General features: G+C 41.7%; 1 protein-coding gene across 3 annotated transcripts in view; it reads right to left on the bottom strand.

The window, feature by feature from the left end:
• The window catches only part of TBXAS1 (thromboxane A synthase 1), a 363,475-nt gene that overhangs the window by 42,868 nt on the left and 293,252 nt on the right, over positions 1 to 27,355 (bottom strand). The window lies entirely within an intron of this gene.

Here is a 27,355-nt window from a genome sequence, read left to right as displayed (position 1 = left end):
GACATCCACTTCCTCCTTCCCATCTAAGCTCTTTGTTACCTGGTCATAGAAAGAGACCAGGTTAGTCAGGCAGGATCGGCCTGGCAAAAACACATGTTGGTTACCCCTCAACATCACTTCCCCTGCAGGGCTCTCACAAATGTGGCCCTTGATAATTTTTTCAAAGACTTTCCCCAGATAATTTTTTCAAAGACCTTCCCCAGGTATTGCTGAAAGCAATCACTGACATGATTTTCCCTGCATCCTGCAATAGCAGCATTGCAGATCTGTTAAGAGGCCATTCAAAGTTGCTACAGACAGACAGAGCTGGTCTGTGAAGAAAATGCTGATCTCTTTTTCTGTCACTCTCACTCCCCCTCTTCCCCCACACCCAACTTACACAGTTTTTAAAGAATACAAATCCTAACACAGGAAGCTGTAAATCTTATGGCTGTTGAATAGGCAGAGTGGGCTAAAGCAGCACAGGCTTCTCCATACTGCCCTATCAATCTGCCTTCTTTATGAAAGCATTTGTAATTCGGAGCAAATAAATTAAATAGAAAGTTCTATGTCTGAACAGGGATGGAGTCTAAAATATCTCATTTAAAGACCAAAAGGAACTGCCCATACAAGTTTGCCTAGTCCATCCCTTTCTCAGTGCAGGATTATCCCTTAAGGTACATTTTTAGTGTTTTGACCAGCTTAGTTTAAAATCTTTGAAATTCATGACCTCCCTGCTGATACAATCAGCAATTGTTTGTATGATCTAGACACTTGTCCATAAGGCACTAGATTAGACTTACAGTGCTGGCGTCCAAGTGTTCAAGCAGTAAATCAAGTGTTAAAAGCCATTGTAATGTAGTAAAGTTAGGCCTTTTTCCAGAGAGGAGCATTTCCAGATCATATTACCTACCATGTGTTGATCTAGTTGGACTGTTCCATGGAGGTAATATAATCAGGAGACTCCAGTTCAGTGTGTGGGAGTGGGAATGGGGTTGTAATAAAGAGCAACTTAGGTAGTGCTATGAGTTGCAACAGAGAGCTGCTCTTCTTTCTGTGTCCAAAGGGGGTCTGAGACACTTCTGTGCTCTACTTAAGGGCACAGCAATTTAATGGCAGGTCCAGAAGAAACCTCAAGGCTCCTTGTACTGATTCCCTCCTCTGTGACTAAGTAACTCATTACTCTACATGTGAGCAACAAATGAGTTTAAAAAAAACGCGCAAGGCATTAATAAGTTCTAATTAGACACATGTTCTATAAAGAGATGACTGGTTTTTATAAGATGCAGCAAAAAACTGGTTCACAGCAAGTCAGCTGCTGTTGGAGAGGGCATTATTCTGTACCAGAGATGGCAAAAAATATTTTCTTCTGGTTCTGTGTGTGTGTGCACGCATGCATGCATGCACACATTTCAGTGAAAGAAGTAACAGCTTGTCTATGCAGAGTTTACACATATCTGGAGACAGATTAACCCAGTGGTTTTCAACTTCTTGAGTCATTAGACTCAAGGAACCTTTCAGAAAATGCTTGCTCCTAGCTTTCACTCATTTTCTGGCTATGGAAAAACACTAGAACAATTCTTCTGTTGCAAAGAACTCAAAGTCCATAGCAGGTCAGAATATTTTTGAGCCTATGGATTTCTATTTGAAATCTCCGGGTTTATTTTGTGAATCATGTATAGGAGCTTGCACAACTAACAGTGGAATGCCATCATGGCACCCTTTAAAATATCTCACAGCACCTGACTAAAAATGGATTAGCCAATGTTAGATCTAGAAAATGCTGGTTTGAATCTTTAGGGTTTTGATCTCGTGCAAAAGAACAAGACGACTTTGACACAAAGATATTATGTTTTATGAAAGCTTTTAGTACAATATTTTCAACCTACTTTCATGAAGCATGAGGCATAAAAATCAGGCCTGGGGGGGCATCTTTTTATTTAAAATCTTTATCCCCAAACCCTGCATGAATTTGCTTGGCACCAGGCTAATGAAATGAAGGACTGTTTTCATAAAATCATGGCTGCAATAATTAGATAGTTTCAAAACCTTGATGCTAAAAATCAATTTCCAAATGGAGGTACCTGTGATAAGCAAATGGCCTGGTATTAAAGAGGGGGTGAACATTCATTACTGGCATTTGTTTCAAAGGGAATTATGGGTCCTCAGATCCTTGAAAAATTGGGCCACTTATTCAGGTGTTTAAATATAAATGTAGGTGCCTAATGTTATGCCATTAATTTGAAAGTGTCACTCACTGATAAAAACTCACTCTTGAATACTGTTTCTGTAGATGGATGTTGGAATACCACCTTAAATTTTCCAAAATGTAATAAAGTGAAAATGTTGCTAAAATCATCATCATACTGCCCTCTTCTCTAGTGTTCTTCTGCAAGCATTCATTAACTAAACCTGAGACTATTGCTGTGCAGCAAGTGGATATTAGCATGCCCATCTGCTATGTGAAGACTGCGGCACAGAGGTTTGCCTATGGTCACAGAGCAAACCAGCAGCAGAGCCAGGCACAGAAACAAGCAGGGCCTTTTCTAAGCCCCCTCCCACTAGGAAACATTCCCTTACTAATTAATACACCCCAGGATCTCTGGATTAGTGCAGAGGAGAATGCATGCTAAGGAGTGTGATGCTATTTTGTCTGTAAACCAAGTTTTCTCCTGCCAACACACAGGGAACCTTCTGAGACATCCAATGTGCTGAAAGTTGGCATACAACAAATCTCTTAAAACTAGGCTGCAAACATAAGTGCTAGTCAAAATTTAATCACAAATGGAACAAGATTTTCAAACTAGCGCTAATTAATGCTGCTAAAATGTAAAGAGAATAATTTTAATCACCCATTTTCTTCTTCACTGACTTTTGTCCTTCTTGTATCAGTAAGAACTACCATACACCACCCGGTTCTGACAAGGATGGTCATGCATTCGTCTTAGCAGAGGATCTGAATGAGAATGATGGTTCTCAGTCAGCTGGCAGAAGGTAAGAGTAGCAATGAGGTATGAAGAGACTGGCCCTCTTCTCCCCTGAGTCTGAAGATGCTGTTATCACTGTCATCCAGTCAACCCCCCCTGTCCTGTGACTAAGACTGGGGATATAAGATCTGGTCTTTGGCTTCCTGCTTTGCCATGCAGCCATGCCCTTAACTTTTCCAACAACTAACAGGTTTGCTTACTTGGGTTAGCTTGTGCCATTTTTTTAAAGAGCACTTTTGATTAGATAAATAAACTGTACGCTATGGTATGAACCCAACGAACAAAATGTTATTGTTACCTGAAATACCCTATATTTTTTCCAGAACTGGGGGTATCATATGCTGGTTAGAGCTAATGGATGACTCAGAAATGATTAATTTCTTAGCCATATTTACCTGACCTCCTTCTTGTTCCAGAAATTTGACACACAAGGCCTTCCTGCTCCTGTAAACCTATCCCAGTGCTAGTACATCTATCTGACAGGGAAGTTTATTAAGTAGGTGGATGTCAAGAACAAACAGCCAGGATTGGAAACAATCTCTCATTCAAAGACATTACCAGCACATTCCTTTTGCAAAGGGAGCTTGACATGGTGAGACGCCTTTCAAAGGTTAGCAAAGCTCCTCATAGGTCAATCGGAAGGATGGCTACAGAAATGCAAGAGAAACACTTTCCCCACTGCAACACCGTGCTGTTTTAATTGTAGTCCTAGTCCTTGCTAGCTCAGAGAGTGTCACCCGGAATTAAATCTAGCTGTCTCTATATGATAGTGTACAAGGCCACCAGATTTCATCGGCTAGGGTGGAATTTTTAGAGCATAAATTCAGTACGAGGCCAAGGTGCAATCCATCCTCAATCTGTGTAATGGAACTAGAATGTGAATGTATTTTAAGTAAATAGATACAGACTGTAAGCAGCTATTACAGCTCACTAAAGCTGAAGGAAGGATCTCAAATAATAGGTAGAGGGTGACTGAAACCTAAATAATGTGTCACTAAGGTTAAGTCAACAGGGACAGGGTAAACACACACCAATCAGCAGGTAAATGCATACCACAGATATTTAACTACCTGTTCACAGTATAATAAATACTGGCTCTTTAAATGGCCAATTATACAAGAGATACAAAATGCTACTTCCCTGTCCCCTACTTGTTTATTGATATTTACTTTGTCAGAGAACGTTCCCGTTTTCCTCTGTATAAAATGGAGGATCCTTAATACTCTAATCTCTGCAAGTATCCTGAAAAGCACAGAGAATGCACTACAAAAAGGCACTGCACAGTTCTTCAGGAATACAGAGCTACTGCACATCATCCTGCTGTGTGCATTTTAAAATGTGGCCGTTCTGGGTGACAAGGGATTGTGGCTGGAAAACAGTTAATCTATACCATTCTCTCCCCCACCCCCAAAACCAATATATTATGCACAGATACACATTACTTAGTGCCTGCAATGAAGTGAAAAGCTTGAACAAGACAGAAGAGCATTTTAGAGTATGTTTTTGCAGATTCAAATGCCCATCTTTTAATAATATAAACAGTCTGTCTTGCTGAAGCAGCAAAGCTCAGCCTTCTCTGGAACGTCTACTTTCATTTCACAAAGGAATTAAAAGGTCACTGGCACCAGTCTTTGAACAGACGACTGACTTATTGTCTGCACTGCTGAGACTGGTACTCTGTGGTGCCAGCTGCTTCTCTTTTCCGCTCCTGATCCTAGCCCAGTATGTTGTTTTTGCTAAAGCTTCTCTTTCTGTGACCTCAGTTTGGGGCTACAGCCACTTGATCTGATAGCCTGGGTCACTTGAACCACCCACAAATCATCAAGTATTAATAGTCCTCAGAGAATGTGCACTTCTATTCACTTATACATTAACAAGGAAGGTGTTACAAAGGGCTGGGTTCTCACTGCAGCTTTTCCAAGGTTAAACTGCACACAAAGTTATTAGTATCCAGGATTACAGTCAGAACTGCACACCTGTCTTTCATAGATGTCTATAATTATCACTGTGATATTGACCACTTACCTGCTGCTCTTTCAAAACCACATGCTCCAAACCCCCAAACAGGACAAACCACATGCCCAATTTTCTCTAGGTAATTTTTACAATTCCAATTAAAACCAAGGTGGACAAAATAAGTACAACCTACTTGCAGCATTATTCATCAATATGCTATTATGATTTAATATGGGGCTTATAGTACATATCTATTTCACTATGCCCCAGCTAGTTAGACCAGGTACAGACATTATACCTGAACTGGTGTAAGTGATCTGAAACTGATTTATACCCAGAACAGAAGTTTGGCACACATAGGCTGATTTAAAAATGGCAGAAATCGGTCTAAGATTTGCTGCCCCACCCCCTCTCCCCAGGTAAATGTGTATTCCATTGATCTAAACTACATAGTTTACAGAAAACCATGTATCTTAGATTGATTCTGCCTCCAAATTTTGGATGTCTATACCTAGCGTTGAAGACTCTTGCAATTACAGAAGTAATATTGCCAGTGATTGAAATCAGGTAATAAGTAGTTTAATGATTAATTGATATTTGTTGAAAACAGGATTACCTTTGATATAATTGAATAATTAGTTACTGATGAAGGAAGTCATGATTTATCCTCGATCACCTGACTAGCAGTCAGTTTTCATATTAAATAATAATTATATTAATGTTAATAAAGACATAATTAAGAGGCAACGTGTAACTGCTTACTCTTGCAACGGTAACAACTAGATTAGTAAATACAGTTAAAGACTGATCAACATCACTGAAATGAAAGTATTAATTTTAAATCGTAGTAAGAGAGACTTTGGTGATTGCAGAGAATTTGGCCCACTGATTGTTCAATGTTCTTTAAATATTGTGAGTTCTTTGGGTCAGAGTCAGAGGCCAAAGACCAGACCTTCAGATGGCACAACATAGCAGAACTCCTATGAAGTCAGTCTAGCTATGCTGTATTGTGACAGACAACATTCTTACCTATTATGTGCATAGACAGTTCCTGGCACAATGTGGGTGCTCCCCTGATGCATACACTTAGAAATAAAAGGAATTAGATTTCTCTGTGGATCAGACAGATTATTAATTCTGTAAAATACCAGAATAATAGAACCCCTACAAAAGACAGGTATTTAACATGAACTGTATAATCAGTTATGGGCTGGACACGAAACGAGTCATTTTAAATCACGTGGTTAGGACTGATGTCATGTCTATGTTAATAACAGCTGTGACATGTATAAGGCAGCGAACATGTTTATTTGATTAAGGCCTAAAGAGGGCAGATGTTGCTAACGCACTGACTGATTTTCAGACCTGTTGCTGTCAATTAAAATGGCTTAAAAAGGAGAGTGAAGAGAATCTGATGACTGCTAAAGAAGTTATTAAGAAATGTTTTTTCAGGTTTACAGATGCTGGTTATTCCTTGCCAGCATCTGATGTAGTGAGCTCTTGATCAAGGAAGTTTATGTGTCTCTGATTCAGTTAGTCTGTAAGGTGCAATCTCTACCTTAGCTTCTGCCTTCTTTAGGGAGGTATTCCCTTATCACTGCTTGTCTTTTTCCTAATTTCTCAGAAATTCATGTATTAAACACCCCCCTACCCCCAACCCCCCAAAATGGCACATTGCTTTAAACTGGGTGCACTCCCATGTCAAGCCCAGCACATACCCAGAAGAGGCAGCATGTTAGTTAGACCCGGCTTTCCCCATATCTGTATAGATCGGGCGCTTTAGTGGATCTTTTTTGGTGTTTTTACCCAATAGCTGATTGATTCAGCTTTAGATAAAAGTGCCAAAAAACCTTGCTGAAGCACCTGATCTATACATACTCTGCAGAGCTGGGCTGAACTAACACATCGCTTCTTCCAGTAAAGCATGTTTTGTTTTTTTTTAATGTCTGGAAGCAGCCTAAGTGACTGGGGTGCATTTCCAGATGGAAGGAAGCACTTCTCACTACACAATTTTTTTATCACTGATAGCAGATCACTTCTGATTTACAAAAAGGATGGAGGTGCAGCACATCACTTTTTCACCGAGCACCAACGGTTTTTCCTAGCATTACACAACATGCAATGGCTGACATGATCCTTCCCAAAAATGTAAGAAAGGAACAACTAGATGGAAAATAATGATACAAATACTGTGATTTTGCAAGAGTACTTGCCCTGCCAGACCAAAATGATCTCAAGATTCTTGTTCCACAGCCCCTCATAAAAGTTTTGCATATTTTGTGTGCTTTCGCTGGACACTTCTGCCTCAAAGAGTCTGTATTGTTCCTCTCTTTGTAATTAAAAGGTTTCTAGTGCCTACCTTTTATATTTTTTCCCCAAGAGTCCTAATTCAAAGACCCATCTTGTTTTGTATTTTGTTTCCAAGGGGCATAATAAAAAAAGAAAAATGTAATTCACAAGGTAGAAGTATTACAACAAATGATGCCTTGTGGGGAAGCCCCACTGCTCTAATAAAGAACTAGTAGGGTCTTGGGACCATTCCTTGTCGGTCAGTGTTAATGGAAGCCCTGCTTTTTTGCATCGCTGTATTAATTTTGACATTTTTAAAGCAGAAAACACGCTCCCTTGAAACATAAAAGGCTTTGCCTACAGCACTCCCTATGCCTATCACTTCTGTTACTACATAAAGCTGAGGCATGGGAAGCTATCAACCACCCTACAACCACTGCCAACATACAAAGGCCTTTCTTTAGTGAAAGCAGGTGACTGCAGCAAGAGTTAAAACAAACAGTTAAGACTATACAGCTCACTCCATCCTCCCTCAGGAAACTGAGATATCCCTTTCATTCTACTTCTACTCCCTCTAAATCAAGTTCAATCCACTCATCTGAAAGGGCCATAATACAATCCCCTTAAGGAAAGCATATCTCGGTTGTGATGTGCTTTATTCTCATCCAAAAACCTTGGAGGTCAAGGCTGTTGTGAAAAAGCAGCTAACAGAACATGTGACTCTTGAGAAGTTAAACAAGATCTGTTCTCAGCAGCACTCAACAAGCATCCAGAAGCAGCCATGCACACATTGACTGCTTCATGAAAATGTCTACAATATTCAGTTGGCAGGATCCTATGCCTCTTAAGAATACACTGAAAAAAATTATCTTAAAAAAGGAATTAGCACTGGAAACGACTATTATACAGGACTCCATGAAACATGGCAAGCTATGGAAACACTACCCTGTCTTGGCAGGCTAGAAAGATTTAGCTTAAGAGACAAAATAAAGACAAACTTTTTTTTAAGCATCTGTGTAAACCCATACATTATTTTAAAAGCCTTCAAAGGGTTGTCAAAATTTAGTGTATTTTGATTTTATACATGCTGCTTCTTTGCTTTTTGAGTTGTACTTGGCATGAATAAGCACTAAGTCCAAATCTAAAGGCGCTTACACAAGTTACATTTTTCACACAATCTGTGTAAAGCACCATGAGTTAGAGCACCTCCCCTAAACACCCGTAGGCACCCTAAAATCTGTACATGAGTGGTCTCACTGAAGTCAGTGGAATCCACAGTATGAAGAAGGATAGTCTACTATTATGCGACATCAGAGCTCCGTCAGACTTCTTGGGTTACCTTAGGAAATGAATTAGACCCCATTCCTGCACCAAGAATGAAATGAGGAGAAGAGCACAAAGGAATTCCTGTACCCACTGAGCATCCTATTCAATTCAGTGAGGTGCTACCAAGGTGTGGTGGTCTACTGCAAGGACAGAAGCTAGCACAGGATGGAAGCTTATATCACGCTGTACTTTGTTTCTTCATCTGTAAAATGGGGATAATGGTTCCTCCACTTTTTGTCTGACTTTGTCTTGTATATACAAGCTGCTGTAAGCTCTTTGGGGCAGAAAGTATCTCTCACTATATTTTTGTGCTTTGCTTACTGCAATAGAGGCCAGATCTAGGAGAGGACTCTCAATTCTCCTATAACAGCAAAAAGAGAAGTAAAAATGGCAGAATGTTTTCCCCAGATTAGTCTGGCTCACTTTCTGGTCCCCTGGCAGCAGCAAATTTCTCCTGGGATCCAGCACCAAAAAAGGACTACTTAAATTGTGAAGTCGTTGTATGTGAAGAAAAGACTTACATGAAAATAAAACTAATCAACTGGCATTTTAAAACAAAACAAAACTTTTTAGGTAACCTGAAAGTGTCCTCATAACATATTAATAAAGCTAACAATGGAATTTTACACTGTATCATTTACTATGGAACTCGAGGGGAATCTATTTTTTAGGTGATATCAAAACAATCTTTGGCCTAATCTCAAGTGATTCAAAATTATTTTGTGAAGTTCAAATTGAGGGACAACAGGAAAACATGATAATTTAGAACTCTTCATTCATTACTGACTGAAAACAGTTCTTGTCATGATTAGTTCTTTTTAATTGCAACAAAGTAAACTTTTCAAGCTTGGGGCTGCCCCCATGATATCCATTTTTCTGCTCATACTGATATGCTAAAAAAAATAGGGAATTGTAATCAGCTTTGCACCAAGATTCAAACAAGGTTCATGATAATATTTGCAAGGCTAATGCTGTGTGACATGATTAGCAGGTCAAAAGAAAGCAAACCAGAAAGTGGAAGTAAATGTTGTGGGAGAATTATGTTTAATCAGGGAGATAGGACAAGGCTTCAATCACTGTGTTGTGACCTTAAAAAACATACAGGACAAACACTGGGATTAGTAATAAGAGAAAAATCCTCCCAATAGCTGGGGCACTGTACACTGGATTACCCACATGGGGAAATCACATCCTCAACTTGGGTAACTATTATAGCTCTGAATGGGGCTTGAATTTAGTAGGAATCTACTAACTTCAGTAAACTCTGAATCAGGGTGCTGGAGGACCAGCTTTCCATTCTCTCTCCTTTAAAAGTTAACAATTGTGGTAAAGCCATATCATATTAATGTAACATGCCAATATATATCGAAGAAAGGCAGTGGAGAACTGTTATACCACCCTGTGATAATAGCATTTTCTAAACAAGCAAGGTGAAAGTCTCACCACTGCCTGGCACAAATATTGTGGAAAAAAAATCACAGGCCATCCTGCATTGATTCTCTTGCAAGACCTGATGGAGGAACTGGCCTAGGCACTGGAGAATCTTGATGAGGTCATGGCCATGATACTTAGTGCTACTGAGATCATGGGAGCATAGGGCAGTCTAAAGAGGCTGCTGTGATTTAAGCAGGTCCCTGGGACTCTCCAAATTATGCCAAGAGATGGTTGGAAAATGTATGTATGTGTGGAAAAGCAAAGGAGATGGCTTCCACCTTAGCAATTATTTTGGCTGGAGGGCCACTTAATCAGTTTTGGTATGCTCTCCAGGGCCACATCTCTCTCTCTCCCTCCCTGGAGCTGTAGCATACCCCAATCCTCTTTCTCTCTGCTCTCTCTTGCTGGAGCTATAGCACACCTTGATCTCTCTCTTCCTCTCTGCAGCTTATGCCACCACCCACCCAGTGCAGTGGAAGCAGCCCTGGCTGGGTACCAGCATCAGCTGTGGAAGTGCCCAGCAGGTTCCAGATGGGAATTGGGGTATCTGCCTGGGTCCACAGCTGATACTACCACATCAACGCTGGGTGGAAGCAGTCTTGGCCCACCTCCTTGCATGGCCAAAGCTGTCTGGCCCACCTGCCCAGCACTACATGGTAGCTGGAGCCAGATCTGCAGATCACCCATGGGCCAAATCTCATGAGTTGGTGGCCACCTGCCCAAGGGCCAGATACAATCAGTTGGTGGGCCATATTTTGCCCATTTCTGCTAGAGAGGCACTCATAAACAGCCTACACCCACACTGACTTGTGTGCTGTATATCAGCAGAGGTACCAGCTAATTTAAGGCTAACTTGAGCATATTTACTCAAGTTGCAGCCTAATCTTTGACTGCAGCGTGGACAGGCCCATTGCAGCACTGCACAGAACTTCACACCTAGTGCATATGCCCTTTGTGGCTCGGAATTGCAAAGCAGAACAAAGCATCTAGATGCTCAGGTCTCCTTAAGGTCAGTGAGAAGTTGTTGCCTCACTTCATGGGCCTCCTTGTTATTTAGACTGTTAACTCTTAGGGGTAAGGACTCATTGAGAGTCTGCATGTTTCCACTCAACCAGTACTTTGCAGAAGCAGCACTCCCAGTGGCTTTTCAGCATCAAAGAAAGCCACTTGGCCACCTTTAGCTAAGCTAGAGGGGGAAATTTTCAAAGGCTCAAACATCTACTGGAAGTCACCAAACATCCACTGAAAGTCAACAGGAGCTAGGGCCAGCCTTTCATAAGGCCTTCTGCACCTTTGAAAATGCCCTCCTGAAACTAGCAGGATAAGCCTCTGCAGCCTGGCATTTTGCACTGACCTTTATTATCTTGCAGAGTGGTGCACCATGGCAGAATTTCGCTACTCAATAAGCATCAGCATAAGGAGAAATAGCTACACAAAGGACAGCGCCAGGCCTAGATCTCCAGGAGGGCTGATAAATAATTCAAGGTAATAACTGACCCTCAAGAAAGGATCTTAGTCATCTCAGGGCTGGTTTAATAACCCATGGCAATCTGCAGCAACTCTGCCAGTGAACTTTAGAACAGGCAGGGATTGCTGGAATGCAGGATAACTCTAGCCTGAACCCCTTTACCTTCACTTAGCATGCCTTCAAAATGTGCTGTGCCATGGGGAATGCCAGGTACAAAGGTCTTTCACCCCACTGAGGTAACATGCTGGTAATGTAGCCCAGCTTTCACCCACCACAGCATACCTTTCTGGCCCAATAACTAACAAAGATAGCCAAGGCACCCATAAAAAAAGCTCACGAAACTGCAACACCCTTTTGGAACAGCATAAAGGGTACAATTCTACTTAAGTTAACGGCAAAACTTCCACTGACTTCAACGAAGCCAGAATTGCTGCTCGCTCCCTGCCATCCTGACCTCCTCACTCTTCCCCCACACACAATGACTTAGTTATGGAAAAGGTCCCCTTTAAATGTTCTTAAAGAAGCTGTAATAGAGATAATTCCAGCCACCATCTCACTGCACCATACCGAGCAACAAGCTACACAACCTGCCATAACCACAGACCAGGAAATAGCATTGCCATAAATACTATCTTGTGTCTTTCAGAGCAAAATCACAGTGACCGACACCTTGATCTGCTGCACTTTACAACAGTGTGAAATAGGGGTGTGGAAGGGACATGCTAACAAATAACAGGTATATTTTTCAAACAGTACACAGGAGAAATCCATTATTTGCGAGGAAGACGCAGGCATAAGAACTACTGGGAATTTTTTTCAGTAGTTTCAAGTTTCTGGGCTTTCCTTGTGTGATGTTAAATCAAATGCTTTTGCCCTCTCTTGCACTGTCATATTTGCTCATTAGACATAACTGGCCAAAACAAAACCATAAAAAACAAAAGAAAAATGGGAAAAAAGACAATGATTAAGGCTAATTTTGCATGCACAACTTAGATGGACAAAACATCCCCGGGGGACTTTATCAGTTTAAGACAAAAACCAACAAGCTGTTTCCTGTATGCTGCAGCTTAAGGTCAGCGGATGTTTATTAGAGGCAGAGGGAAAAGGAAACGCAATATCTTTGACTGACATAGCATGGATATCTGGAAAGTGCTATTTACACTATTGATTCCAATAACAGCCATCATGAGTTGTCTTATGGTTAATACTCCAACTGGCGACCCTGGAATGCAAAACACTGGTGCCAAAATATGTGGGGTCTGTCTATTATACTTTACAGTAAACATGAGTAAAGTTTTCAACAAGCATGAGTTTTCAACAAGCTTCATTCCTCCAGCACCTCCCACCAGCAGCTATTAAAGAGTGTCAGGATTAAGTCATGTTCAACCCTATTCACCTATCAGGAAGTTAAAAAATAAATACATAAATAAAAATATACCTATCTAGATAGATATTTAAGCATTTGTATCAGGCCCAATGGAAATCCAAGCAAGGTTGGAGGCCATGCTAAATACAGCTGCTTGATATTCCAGAGACAGGGCATTTCTATGCGTGCTCATTCTTCTTGTTTCTGATCTGTGACACGAGGGCTGGAACGGAGGCTAGCAAACAGCACACCCTCTTGCTCTGAATGGCCTAATGTACTCTGGAGCTCCTGGAAGCCTTGGCAGGGTGGGTGAGATATTTTTCTTGTTTAATAGTATCACTCCCTACAAAGTAATTAAAGGACAATCTTTCCAGACCCAGCAAGGATTCACTGTCCAAACATCCGCCGGTAGCTGGGCAGTGGCTCTGATGCAGCATTTAATTAGAATAACAAACTGCAAATACTGGGAAATATTCTGTGCTCTAACAGAGATATAGGGAGAACAGACACTAAGAGATTCTAGAAATGGTTTCTAAGGTTCCATTATTCGTATTTTACTTAATTCTGCACTAAAGCCAAGCTAACATCAAGGCCCGTAGCCCAAACCATGTGATCAGTGTTTTATGAGGAAATTAAGCAGATGGAGAAGCGTCTGGGGAAAGGAGGCAGTATGGTTATTGGTTAGAACAAAAGACGGCATGTCTACATGTTCATTTATGCGCAGTAGTTACTGCACATTTAGTTTAGTACTTGCTTAATGGAGTACTAACTAAATGCACATTATCTACAGTTACTGTGCAGTAGCACCGACGCACAGTTTTTCAGTGACACTTACTGCACAGTAGCTTAAGAACACTGCGCAGTGGCATATTAGCATGGTTTTTGACCAGCATGCTACTGTGCAGTGTAGATGCACCTGGACACTACAGTTCTGCTGCTGAATGAATCACTAGTTTTTCCGTCATCTTTTTTGTGGCACTGCCTTGAAAACAAGCTAGAAACTGTGTTTAAAGGGGAAAAAAACGTGTTTTACATTAATGGGATCATGAGGAAACCTGAGCACCCTAACCACACTCTTCCTCCTCTGTACAGTATTAGACAGTAAACTTCTTTAGGTATGTATTGCATTTTCTAAATCCCATGTAGAAACAAGCACACCTTAAATAAGGGTCAGATTCCACTTAGGCTCCACGTGCCCACACAGTGGGAGGGGAAAAACAGACAGCCCATTTCTGGTATGGCTGTCATGGTGGAAGTCCAGTTCCAGAGACACAGAGAAACTGTTTCTTCCCTATGCCCTTGGAGACTCACAGGCCATACCTTCATATCCCCCCCAAGCACAGGACTGCTGTTGACAAAAGAAATTTTATGCACTGGCTTCCACTTAAGTGTACCAGAGACCAGCAATTCTGTAGAGTACATAGCTCAGGGGTGGCCCTGAGCAGCCTGGAACAGATGTAAGGACCCTCCTCACACTCTTCAGAGACAGAGAACCTGAGCTTGGTCCTGGGGTATGCATTCAGGATCTTCCAAGTTGTTACTCTAATTGCTGGTCTTGGGTGTACCCAGCAGGAGGTAAGGGGGGAGAGGGGATGATATTTTCTTTAGCTGCTAGAAGCCCTGAGGTTAGTGGAGCCCACACAGATATGCCCCAAAAGGTCTGAGAGGGGAGTAGGAGCAACAGGTCTGTTCCCCATCACACACTGGCCAGCAGAACTTGTTGGCAGAGTGGAGATGGACAGGAAAGAGGTGTATGTTGCTCCCATAAAGTGTGTAGAGAAGTGCACACATGTATTACTCATACATATAGAGGCCACCATATTGGGTGATTCAGAGGACTGAATTACAGACCTGAAGACCTAAAAGTGTGAGGTGCTACAGCTTAAATTTAAACTCCCCATTCCAAAACACTTATGTCAAGATTTAAAACTGGAAACAAGAACAGGTATGCAAAGAAACACCACGTCTCAGGCAGCTTTCTCTAGCCTGTCCTCCAACCCACCATAGATCCCAAGTGGCCATGTTGCAAATGCTTACAAATTATGATTTACAAAAGAAAGAAAAAATTCCTGAAAGTGGGCAGAGTTTTCCACTCATGGGATCACTAGGATGTGTGAGTACCCCAATATGTATAACCCTATTTGCTTACTCCTTCCACTTTTAAACAGTCAGGTCTTCCAGTGAGGCCTTTGCTTATAAACACACTGTCCCCAGTGATTTTCATACTTCATCCTGTGCCTTGGGGCACTCTTGTGCTTGGGGCACTCCGGTGCTTCCACTAGCGTGGTACAGATACTCACTGACTCCTGCAATATGCTATGTACACATCTACACAAGGCCTAGACCTACCCAAGAGTAGGCATCACACTCAGAAGCCATTGCTGGATATGTGTTTAGCTTTCCCAGTTGAAGAACAAAAACAAAAACAAAAACCACCACAGCTCCAAACTTCTAAACATTTTACAGCAAATCAAATCAAACAGAAACCTGCATGCCTAATAAATAAATGCTTCTGATTAATTTAAGATTAATGTTTACAACTGAAAATTTTTAATATTAAACACCAGTTATTCCTTGAAGTCAGAATTGGTGTAAAGGTTCAAACATCTGGAGCTGGCTCAAATTCTCAAGGGAAAACTCATCTCCATTTAGGTATTGTAGTAAGTGGCCAGATAGTCCAAACAGTTTAGCACACTAGGTGTCACAGGAAGAGCTGCTGGGTAGGCCTGTGCAGAGCAGCTAGTATATGCTATGGATTCAGATTTGGCCAATTTGGGGGACAGTGATTCAATTTGGTGATTTGAATCACTGTTCCAATTCGATTTGCCCGAATCAGCCAGGCCAGGCCCATCCCCTGCCTCTTTTCCAAATCTTTTCCTTTAAATTGGTCCCGATTCAATTCGGATTCAAAGATTTGGCCACCGAATTAGGCCGAATCTTCTCCAAATCAAATTACTAACTGAAGCTGGTGGGTACAGAACACTTCTGAAAATATGCTCCTTACTCATGTACTTAAATAGGAAATGAAGACAAAGCATTTCAAAGGCACACATGGTAGTTAGGCAATTCATTTTGATGGATTTTCTTGAGCTGTTCTGGAAGCTGGAGACGCTCCTGGTGTAATTTAGATAGTTGTAAGAACTTAACTGCATTATGTCAGCTTTCCCCAAATTGCCTTGTAGGTAAGAGCAGTGCTGTAATCTGCAAACCAGTGCCCACTATGGTCCTGTTTGCCTCCATCCCAACCCCCAATAAGCTCCTTCTATCTCCAGCTCAGCCCTTATGCCAGGGCTCATGAGACAAGATCATTGCAAAATAGCTCGTGGCTATGTTCTATGGAGCTTGCACCGGTTGCATTCTCTGGGAGTTAGGCACTTGGGGAGCTTGTACATGTGATGAAAATGCCACTTTGTGTGGCTTAATGGCATCAAACTGTACACACGCAAGAATTTTGGGGGTTTTAAAGGAGTTTGCATCACTGCTTCCTGCAGGAAAGTAAGATGAAGCCTAAATTGCTGAATGGGTAAACTTTGACGTCACCATCACTGATTATCAAGTAAAGACCAGGAGAGGCATTGCTCTAATGATGCACCTGACCAGAATTCTCAGGATGGTAAAATATGACCCTCCGTGATATCTCTTGAGTTTTCAGTAATATTGCTGCGCTTCTGTCGCCCACTTGTCCCAGAAGGCCTACTTAAAAAATATTAAGGAAAAACTGAGTTGAAATAGCTAAGGTCAAGGGGTAGGGGCTTAATGTGTATCACATGACTACCAAATGGCGATATCATGCACACATAGCCCCTGCAGGGGATAGGTAAGTGAAGACAGGTGTCTCATGAATTATGAGTCAAGTGGGACAATTTAGTGAAAGTTTTAACTTTCAGAAAAGAGACCAAAAGCCATTAGATACCTAACCTTGTAAGTCTAATATGGCCATAAATTAACAGCTGCACTATATTATGTAAATTTATGTTAAATTATGCACTAACTGTCACCATATCCCCATAAAAAATCTACATACTGACATTTACAAAAAATGACATCTTCTGATAATAGTTTTGCTATATATTTCAGTGTCTGCAATTGCCTTTTAACCATCTTGACTGCTGCTGAGGCAAACACTACTTAACCAGGGCTGCTTCAGAGGTTTAATTAATTCATTACTATTCACAGACTTACCCTGCAGGAGGTCATGGTCAAGCTAAGCTACTGTCTTTAGGGCAGTGGGCTCTTTCTTCTAATTTCACAACCTGTCAGAGACGAGCCAAGCAAGCATGGGACAAATACTGCTTCACCTCAGCTAAAAATTGAAAACACTTACAAATTAAAAGATGGTGCCAAAACCCAGGAACAATCGTAATATAGCAACTGGTGTGGCTTCAGTGGCAAAATATTCACTGCAACAGAGACATGCATTTCCTTAATCGGTGAGAACTCTGACTTATTCTTATCTATACTTGAGGAGAGATGTGGAAGCAAAGCAACTACCCCAATTCCTGGCTGTTGGCAGCTGAATCAGAGCTTATCTTGAGCGAGGACAAGTTTAAAGAACTCACAGATGTTATGTCTGACTTAAAATTAACCTTAGATTTTCAACCACGTGCTTCCACCAACTATGAGTGCTAATGGTAGTAGGGACATCAGTGAAGGCAGGACACCAGCATTCACCAGTGTTTTTACCATTATACAATTTAGACTTGGCTCTGAAAGGCTACATGTGTTGACTATGGTGCTTGCTTTTTGTCTATATTATTCTTCCATAGCTGCTATACCTGAACTAATGTAACAGTTGGAATATTCAAGGAAATGTATGGCATAGACTTAGGTTTACTAGTAATGAGAAGACAAAAAACTGCCACAGTCACAGAGGAAACTGAGATGATTCTGTGGAAAAGGCAGGATTTTGGAAGTCTGAGTAGAAGAAAAATATCACCTGCTGCCTGGGGAGACTCCATGTACCTCTCTGCACAGTGGATACCATTTTCCAAAATAGGGATAATCAAGGAAGAAATGGAGGCAACTGTGGTAGATCTATTCCCTGCGTGAATTCATCAGCTGCTGTGGCCCTGAGAGCTGAAACATGAAAAGCTACTGAAGCCTCAGGACTGCAGAATATTAGGGCTTTTTTTTTTTTAATAGCACATAATCTTCCAAAAAGACGGGATTTTCAGAAAGAAACTAACCCCTCTCATCTACCCAGGTTCTATTTTATGCTGCCTGGTTGCACCACTGTTTCAGCCTCCCACAGCCTGTGTTATCTGCTGAAATCAATAACCAAGGACAGGGTTACTGCTGTAATTTACCCCTTCACCTTATCTTTGCAACTCCTTTCTGCCTTTGACTGTTGCACCACTGCATAGCTCAGCCTACTTTTAGCTGTTCCCCTCACCTTCCCAGTTTTTGATTTGGTGTGGGTTCAAATCCTCTAGGAACATGGCCAGCCAGTCCAGGCTCATAGGCGGGGAGAGGGTGAGCAGAGAAACATTCCCAGGAGCAAATAACAGATAGGGTAATTGTAGAAGAGGGGATAGCTTGATTAGTGGAAGATCAAAGTTTGTTAACACCCATGGAATGAAAAGATTAGCAGACATCAAGTAGATAACAAAGAGCCATGCAGTCAGTCGATTCCCTCAGCTCCATATGAAAAGAAATGTGGCTGTCCTTGCCCGTGGTTTGTTTTAAATTTTCAGTGGAGCAGGAATCAAACACACCCCCAAACTCTCTTGGACCCACCCTGGCATCCAAGCACGGTAGTATTTGTAGAGTGGCTGTTCCATCACCGTGCAATAGGGTAAAAGGATGCCTCCCTTTCAGGCCTTTCTCCAAGCTTGCTACAGCATGGAACAGAGTGGGTTTGTCCTTATACAGTAAAAGGTGCGCTATCTGGCATCCTACAAGCCGGCATGCTCCAGTACCTGGCATGCCGGCTTGCCCACCGCCGCACTTCCGGCTTCTCTGAACCCCCACGGTCTGGGGCAAAGCAGCCTGCGCTGCTGAGCCCCCACAGCCTGGGGGCATAACAGGCTGCATGGGGCCTGGCGGGGCCCACCCCCCTGTCCCATGGGGCCCGCAGGGCCCGTGGGGCAGGTGACAACGCAGCAGGAGAGGCGGTGATGTGGCAGGAGGGGGGGTGGGATGTCCCAGACGCAGCGGGAGAAGTGGTGGCCAACGCCGCTTAATTAACCAGCATATTTTGTTATCCGGCATCCCGCATTCCTGGGGGATGCCAGATAACAGAGCTTTTACTGTAGTTGTATTTTCTAAGGGTAAATTGAGGCCAAGTGACAGCCAACTGGAATTAAAAGAAAGATTCCTGTCAACTTTAATAGGCTTTGGAGCAAGCCTATGGAAAAGAGCAGCAAAGCCTAGCAGCTCACTCAGAAATGGGAGAGAAGATCTGCTTATCCAGTTTGCTCCTAATAAATGCCAAGCACAAGCTGAAGCGGGGGGGCATGGAGGACAAAGCAATAAAAAACATCCTGCCATGCTTGTAACTAACAAACAACCAAACAAACAACATTAATAGTAGCAGCAGTAATAGTAATGCTCCTATCACAGATCCACAGGCAGAAACACTCCTAAGATTTTCTGGCTTCCCTAAAGGTAAGCTGGGTGCGGGGGGAGGCTACGTGGAATATACGGAGGCAGTGACTGTTAGGGGGTGGCCATGTGAGGAGGGAGAGGAAGCTAGCTGTGACTATGGGGAGGCTAACAGCAGGAGATTTTCACAGCAATTTTTATGAGAGCTAGGTGGTAGTCTGAACATAGGGTAAGGATTTTGTTAATTATGTTCTACCATACTCTGTTGTCAAAGCATTTGATCACTTCTTTTTTATATACCATTTGTTCTTCCTTGTTTTTCTGTTACTTTACCAAAGTGCCTGCGGTAAATCATGGTTTCTGAGCAAATGAATAACCTGGACATAGCCATTCAGCAGAGTGGGGGACCAACAGACTTACACAACCTCAGGGTGTGTGTTTCTGGGAGCAGCCTGATACCTCAGGGTTTTTTCACAACTGCTACTACTAATAAAATGGTACTTTCAGGGCCAGTGTCCCTAGTATGACCTTGCAATTATGCTCCGAATCATTAAGGTACCATTTCAGAGAAAGGCAGAGGGAAAAGGGGATCTATATGTATTAAAAAAGAGCAGTGGAATAAACAAGCATTTGCGACAGCAGGAAGCTCCCTCTTAATTCTGAGATAATGAAACGCTTCTAACCAGGCCCAACTGCTGAATATTACAAGAGCCATCATCTCGTGTGGCTTGCATGCAGCTTTATTTTCTGCTCCCCTGCATGGACTGAATATGATTCACAGCACAGTCACAGGAAATAGTTATTACTATTTATTCGGAGAGAGATGAGTGACTCTTCTAAATAACACCAAACTGCACCTGCAGTAGCACAGAATGTATCTGTTTTATTAAACACATCCCACGCCCTCCCCCTAATCCCCTCCTCCTATTCAATATTCTCTCCCCAAAGAGCATTTTGTTGTCGTGCTGGCTGCGCGGTTCACAAGGAAAGAAAGAAACAAATTTACAATGGCCATTAGAGCAGACCTAAGAGCTAGGTAGTGAAATGCAAGCACTGATACTCTGCACATCACAAAGGCTGTTTGTACACAGCTGCAAACACAGCATTCATTTGTAATTATTTATTATAAACCGTCTGGTTTAAAGTGAGCTTCCCTCCCCACACAATTCTTATTGTGTCTCTACTCTTTTTATATGGATGGGAGCATACAGGAATAGACAGCATCTACTCTGCTCCACGTGAAAAACCTGCTGCCTCTTCCTAACCCCGTCCCCAGTGCTATTGTAGAGTAGCTCGTCTGAAGCTACTTACAATAGCTTACACTGCAGCAATTTATCTCTGGCTAGATGGAGAGGTGAGCAGCTTGCTCCTGAGCGCACTGCAGCCCTTTTGCCTTGCTGTAATTCAGCAGCCAGTGCTGAAGCAGTAAAGCAACTTATACTCTGAAACATTGCATCTACCACCCAAGACCTTCCCTCTGATGTCCTCAGACCTCAATTAAATCCACCCCCCAAGACTCTTCTGCTGAAGCGCCGTGGTTAGAATTTGCCTGAGTTTAATGCAGACTTAAAGCTGCAGAAAATTCAGAATTGCCCTATATACAGTTAAATGCTACATTGTACTGGTCAGGGACACTTGCCTTCTAAAATGACAGAAAGCTCTTTCTAGGATATCCTTTTGGAATGACACAATAGCTATTCTTTATTGGCTACAAGAAAACAGTAAGTGGAAGTTATGAGGCCACTTTATCCCTCTGCTGTAGGTATCAGAGTCTTGAGTACCTGGATCCTGTGATGCCATTAAAAGCTTCAAGGGGTTCAAAGTGTGTTTTATATTTGTCTAACAAAATAAAATACTTCACAAAATAATGGATTGCTCTTCACGGCAGAATATCCTAGAGAAACAGATACATGTCTGATTTGTCTTGGTTTTTCTATAATGAACTTGAGGTAATTATTTTTGCAATTTTCTGTATACCATGTAAGCCTAACAGCAAGACAGCACTTATTAGAACTCTTATCTCCACCTGTTTGCTCTGGCTCCACATATGAGGCTGACTAGCACAATGGAGATGGCAAGGTGCCTCTATGAAGCAGGGAGTCATACAGGAGGCCAGCATCTTTGTGTGTTATGGTGCTACTACATATGAAAGAGAGAGAAAAAGATATAGAAAGGGTGGGGTAGGGGACATCCATAAGGGGAACACAAGCAAATAAATCATGAAGGGGCACCAAGTTGTAGTCTCTTTGGACACTTTTAGTGTTGTCTGTAATTTTTATATTTGGCAATTAGACACTAGGGTGAAGGGCACAGTGAAAATATTGCATACCAACAGATTGCTTAGCTAAGGCAAACAAACAGGGCTAGCAAACATCGCGCTGGCACGGCTACTTAGAATCACAGAAATCACCGGCAGAAAAAGGAGATCACAGCGGTGAATCCTACTCTGCTTTGTCTATTTTTCCCTAACTGGTCCTACAGAACCCCACTATGTGACCCCTACTGCCATCACTTTTAAAAGGCGCACATCAAGGTAGCTTCCCTTTCACTCTAAATAGAGTTAGATACACTTTGGAAGGTAGCAATTCCACTTGAAAGTCAGGTCACACTTCAAAATAATACAAGGTAATTCCTTGCTGAAGGACTGGGCTTGCTACCTCCCTGGTATTCCAGGCATTGTCAAGTCAGACAACAAGGAAATCAACTATGAGGCCACTTCATTTCACTTTGCAAAAACATGGTTCCCAAAACTGCCTGAGGGACTTGGTGTCTAATTTAAAACTACCTGAAGTCAATAGGAGCCTTTCTGTTGATTTTGATGGACTTTGGGTCAGGCCTTACAAGTGTAAGTTGCATTGACTTTTAATAAGACGTATATACTTATGTCCCTTTACAGTGTGGACAAATAGTTAAACTGAAGTGAGTTAACAAGCGGTGGAGACTTGCAATGGAACCGCTGATGCATCCTAATGGTTCACGTGCCCACAGTTACCTCCTGGTAAGTGAAAAGTGGAGCAGTATCTTGTTCCCAACCATGGTGAGTACCAGCTGCTGTTGGAAGGTGAAATAAAACTCACATTTAGGCAGATGAGATTATGTACCTCTGACTTTGTCTTGTCCTAATTCAGAAGTGCTCAAGACACTTTTTAGTCCTAAAGCACAAGGGTTTCTAAGAAGGGCACCAACCACAGTGCCTGACCTTTCGTTTTTGTTTTTTGGTTTGGGGTTTTTTTTGTGACACAGGCAATTGTGTCCTGACCTGAGTCAATTAGTTTATTTAATCAGCAGCCAGTAGCAATGATATTTCAGGCAGATTCCCTTTCTGGAAACCGCACTGTGCCTCCAGAATTTATAAAATTATTCTAGATTGTCCCACTGGTACTGGGAAAAGGCCCACATAATTTTACCACCAGTGTTAAATGCGTTTGCAGGCTTCGTGTCTACATCAGACGAAACATGAGAGCAATCTGCCCCCTTCTTGGCCTTGAGGACAAGGATTGGCCATGCATGGAGAACTAGCTATCAAATCCTCACAGTGGGTAGGCCTAGCAGGTTACAGAGGTGAGGCACAATGTGATAAGCATGGCAGAAGCTTGAATTGCCATTGCCCTTGTGGTACCTCTTGTATATAGAAGAACACTTGGTCATCAGGGCTGTCAGTTTACTACTTTCCCCTAGCTATCCTCATTTGAAAAAACAAAGGCCAATAATTATTTCAAATACATCTGAGATCTTATTTTCAATGAAAGTTGCATTCCAACAGTGAATACAGAAATTCCGAGCAGAGAAAGAAGAGGGGAAGATTGCTTCTCTCTCCCCCTCCGTCCCCCCCACCCCACCCCAAACATTTAAATGACTAATTAACAATTTCTGCCAGCCTAATCACAAAACAAAGAGAGGGTGTATTTTCAAAGCGACCAGCTTGTAAAATAGAGCAGGGCTGATTCTCTGGCTATTCTTCTAACAAGGTTTCTTTTTTGTACTATTTGCTTTATGCTTCCTAAAGATCTGTCCCTAGTTTAAGTCCCAGCAGGGGGAGATGCCAGTGGAGTTTAATTACATTCCACCTGTGGGGAACATTCAAGGAATGGGTCTGTCAAAAACAACTCTGATTTAAAAATATATAATCTGATTAAACCAAATAATATGTATTTCCTAAGCAGGAGTTTAAAATACTCTTCTTCTTGCAGGTCTCCAGACAGAGCCAAATTCTCCACTGGCATAAATTGCCAATTTACACCAGAGATTCTAGTCTGCAATCTCAGTAGGTAATCGTGGAAGGAACTATTTTAAAAAGTCAGTTTTATAAACATCATGCACCATGGCTCCTTGCAGAAATGTAGGCCATTCAGAACCTGAGCAGTTTTAGATGACATGGGCCCCTGTTAAAGATGTAAAAAAAGGATCAGCATGGGATATATGTTCTGCTGGCCTAGGTATAGGTAAACACCAAAGGAAAAGCAGCCTATGCCCACGGAGATAATTTATGTTGGAATATTGAGAATCCCAGCCAGGAAGGATGGGCATGGGATTAAGATGGTGGTACTTAAGTGCAATAATAGGGAAGGCCAGTCTTAGGCAGGCAAGGTTCTTTGGGTAGATGTGATATCTTTTATTAGACCAACTGAGTAGTTGGAACAAAGCTCTTTGTAAGCTTTTGAGCACAAGTACCCTTCTTCAGGCATAGGGAGACTACTGTTCTGAGATCTCCAAGGAATGAAAAATGCTAAAAGGGTGGCAGGAGGTAAGGGAGAATATAAATAGGTGGAAGTTAGGAAAACAATGGGTAGAGAAGGGAGGGGAGGGGAGGAACCAGGTGTGGGGGGAATGGATGAAGGAATGCCAACAGTAACCAAGGGAGACTCCGCTGTAGTGATAAGTGGGGCTGTGTGAAACAACACTGTTCTGTTTCATTTCGTCAAAACCGTTCTGCTGTTTCAACACTGTTTTGACGTTTCGCCCATAGGCTATAATGGGGAAGCATGAAACTGCCCATAACTTTGTCATTTCCAGCCTGATTCAGATAAAATTTCCAGGGATGGTAACCCCTTCTGAGGGCATGACAATGCCTGCAAGCAGTCACTGTGCCCCCCCAGCCACAGGAGGCACGAGTCATTCATGCTTCCTGAACCCTGAAATACTTAATAATTTGAAATATGCAAGTGGAACAAAATTATCAATGCAACTAATTAAATAACGTGGGATAAGTAGTATTAATGACAACATATTTAATCAGAGAAGCTGTCATTAGACAATGAAGATCTAAAAAAATCTGCAGTTTAAAAACCTTTTAGACTGAAGGATCTCAACACACTTTTCAAATACAGGTGCTAACCCATCAAACAAAAATGCACATACATGATTTGGCACAAATGAATAACTGGATCTGATTAAGTACGTAAGAGTTTTCAGGATCAAGCCCTTGAGGCCTGATCCAGCAAAGCCTTAGTTATGAGACTGTCTTACATACTTTACCATGGGCACTCTTAGAAATTACCTGGGGGTGTCATCCGCTCTTGGAAGTGCTGACAGCCTCCAATGGGGCTGCCATAGTCTAGGACAGGAAATGAAGAAGCTCTTGCATAGCTGATGCCACAGATGGAATTTTAGGAAGCTAACATGTAATCGGAATTTTGTGAAAACACTATGACTAACATCCTATTTTTGTGAAAAGTACCATTTTTAGGTGTGGTAGGAGAAATGTTCTTTCTGTTTGCTAGAGCAGGTATACAGACTGCAAAAGAAAGGTCCTGGTAAATGCCAAATAACTGAAAGTAGTTCAGGGTGATTGGGTATTTAGCAACCTAACATCACCAGTAAGTTTCTACAGCAGGCCAAACTGAGACTCAGACTAGTTAGCTCACCTCTCTGGGCTCAATTATTCAATACTGCTTGATTTTTATTTTTTAAAATGTTATTATAGTTTTTTTTAGCTGAATTCTCCATGCCAGATTCTCAGAGAGAATACTGTAGGCTTGTCTGACTCACCAACGTGGCTCCTTATGAGCTGCCCACAAGACAGGTACACCTGATCTGAAATGATGCTTAGTAACTGCAACATATAATTTCAGACTTAAGGCACCAATTTCTCAGTCAGTTTGTAGCGACACTATGTTACTCTAACAGGTTCTCTACACAATTATCACAACACTTAGTACACTATTCATTGCAGAGGGAGCAAAGAGATCCTGCAAACGACTTTCATTTTTAAGGAGTCAGGCATCTTTTCCTCTGGAAGAAATTATAAAAATCTAGGAAGTTTTTTATTTTTTGCTGTTGTTCATGCATTAAGATTCTATTTTTTTCCATTAAAATATATTAGTTAAAAAAATTATAAATAGACTCTATTTTAAATGCAGGTGTGGTAACAACATATACCACACACAGCTGATTTGAATATTTAATAAGTGCTTTTTTTAAATAAAAAAAAAAATTTTTTGTAACCAGGGAGAGTCAGGGAGTTTGGACAGACTAACAAACTGCAGAAGGAGAAATTACTACACACCAGGTGTTCCACAGTAACTATTTCATACGCTGACTTTTATCCTGTGGTAAGCAGGAGCTAAATTGCCGTAACTTAGACAGAAGGCTGGGTAGCAATACACTTTATGAACTAACTGAATCAGAGCTGCATTCATGAGCAAGAACTTACCTCACCAGATGCAGTAGCTTAACCTTGTTTGATTCAGGGGCAAAATGCCTTGGTTTAATTTCCACTTATTGCGGGATAGGGGCTACTGCAAATCATTACCATGGAACAGATGAAATGTAGCAAATCCCTCCTTTTCGCTTTTAACTTGGAATAATTTGACTCTCTGTCTATACCATAACTCCCCCAGTGCTGCAAATTTAACTTTAGCTTGCTTTGAGAATTTCCTATGCAGTTTCACTTCTGTGGTGACCCTGAACCTTGATACATATACATACCTTACTAGATTCCTTAGTTTCAGCCTATAGAGAGCCTATGTTGCCATGAAGAATGATACTACTTCATCAACACTGCCTTCCCCAACATGGTGCATTTGACATTCTTTAAACAGCAGTGTCTATTTAGTATCTTAAATGTTCATGAGATGGACCAGCTGTTCAGTCTGTCAGATTTTTCTACGCTGAAGAGTGCCCTATTAACTCCAGTTGTCCACTGGATAACATTGGCTCAACAGATAGCACTCATGCCTCTGTCTCACCAGAAGGTCATGGATTAAAATCTACCATAATCTGGGTTAAAATACATTACTCACACTAATGCTGAACAGGATTAGATGGCAGCATGCACTCCCCTGTTAGAAGTGAAGTGAAATGAAATGAAACCCCTTTTGCCACCACTGAGCTGGATATGAAAATTTCCCATGATTCTTTTTGAAAAGCATCTATTACCAGTATGTCATGGTCAGTATTTCCCTTCACTTTGGGTTCCAATATTCAGAGAGGTTTAAGAGAAGAGGGCCAATTAAAGGCTTTTAGATGCCTAAAGATGCAGGTGCATGCCTCTCAGAATTTTCAAAATACTCTCAGGAATTTTTCTTTAACTTACACGTCTACTCGTGAGTCTTGAATGCAGAAGGGCTGCCACACTAGCCTAAGTAATCTTGTGTTACCAAGATTAATATATTACTTCTTCGATCTGAAATATTAAAGATAACATACAGAGATGAGGTTCTTTGGGTAAATCTGATATCTTTTATAAAACCAACTCAAATAGTTGGAAAAATTCTTCTTAGCAAGCTTTCCGGTTTAAATACTATTCCTTGGGCTGAGGAAGCATCGGCAGTTGGTGTGTGCTTTTCCTGGATGGAATGAATAGCATAGAAGCCAGAGGCTGACATGGCTTCTTTATCATTCATTCCATTTAGAAAGAGCACACACCAACTGCAGATGCTTCCTCCCCCCGAGGAAGGGTATTTAAACCCAAAAGCTTGCTAAGAAGAATTTTTCCAACTATCTGAGTTGGTGTAATAAAAGAGATCAGATTTACCCAAAGAACTTTGTTTACCTATGTCCTTAGAC

The sequence above is a fragment of the Crocodylus porosus genome, unplaced genomic scaffold (assembly GCF_001723895.1).
Source record: "Crocodylus porosus isolate Cpor-Errol unplaced genomic scaffold, CroPor_comp1, whole genome shotgun sequence".
Lineage (NCBI taxonomy): Eukaryota > Metazoa > Chordata > Crocodylia > Crocodylidae > Crocodylus > Crocodylus porosus.
The sequence above is the reverse complement of the archived record's forward strand: the minus strand, read 5'-3'. Positions and strand labels throughout refer to the sequence as shown.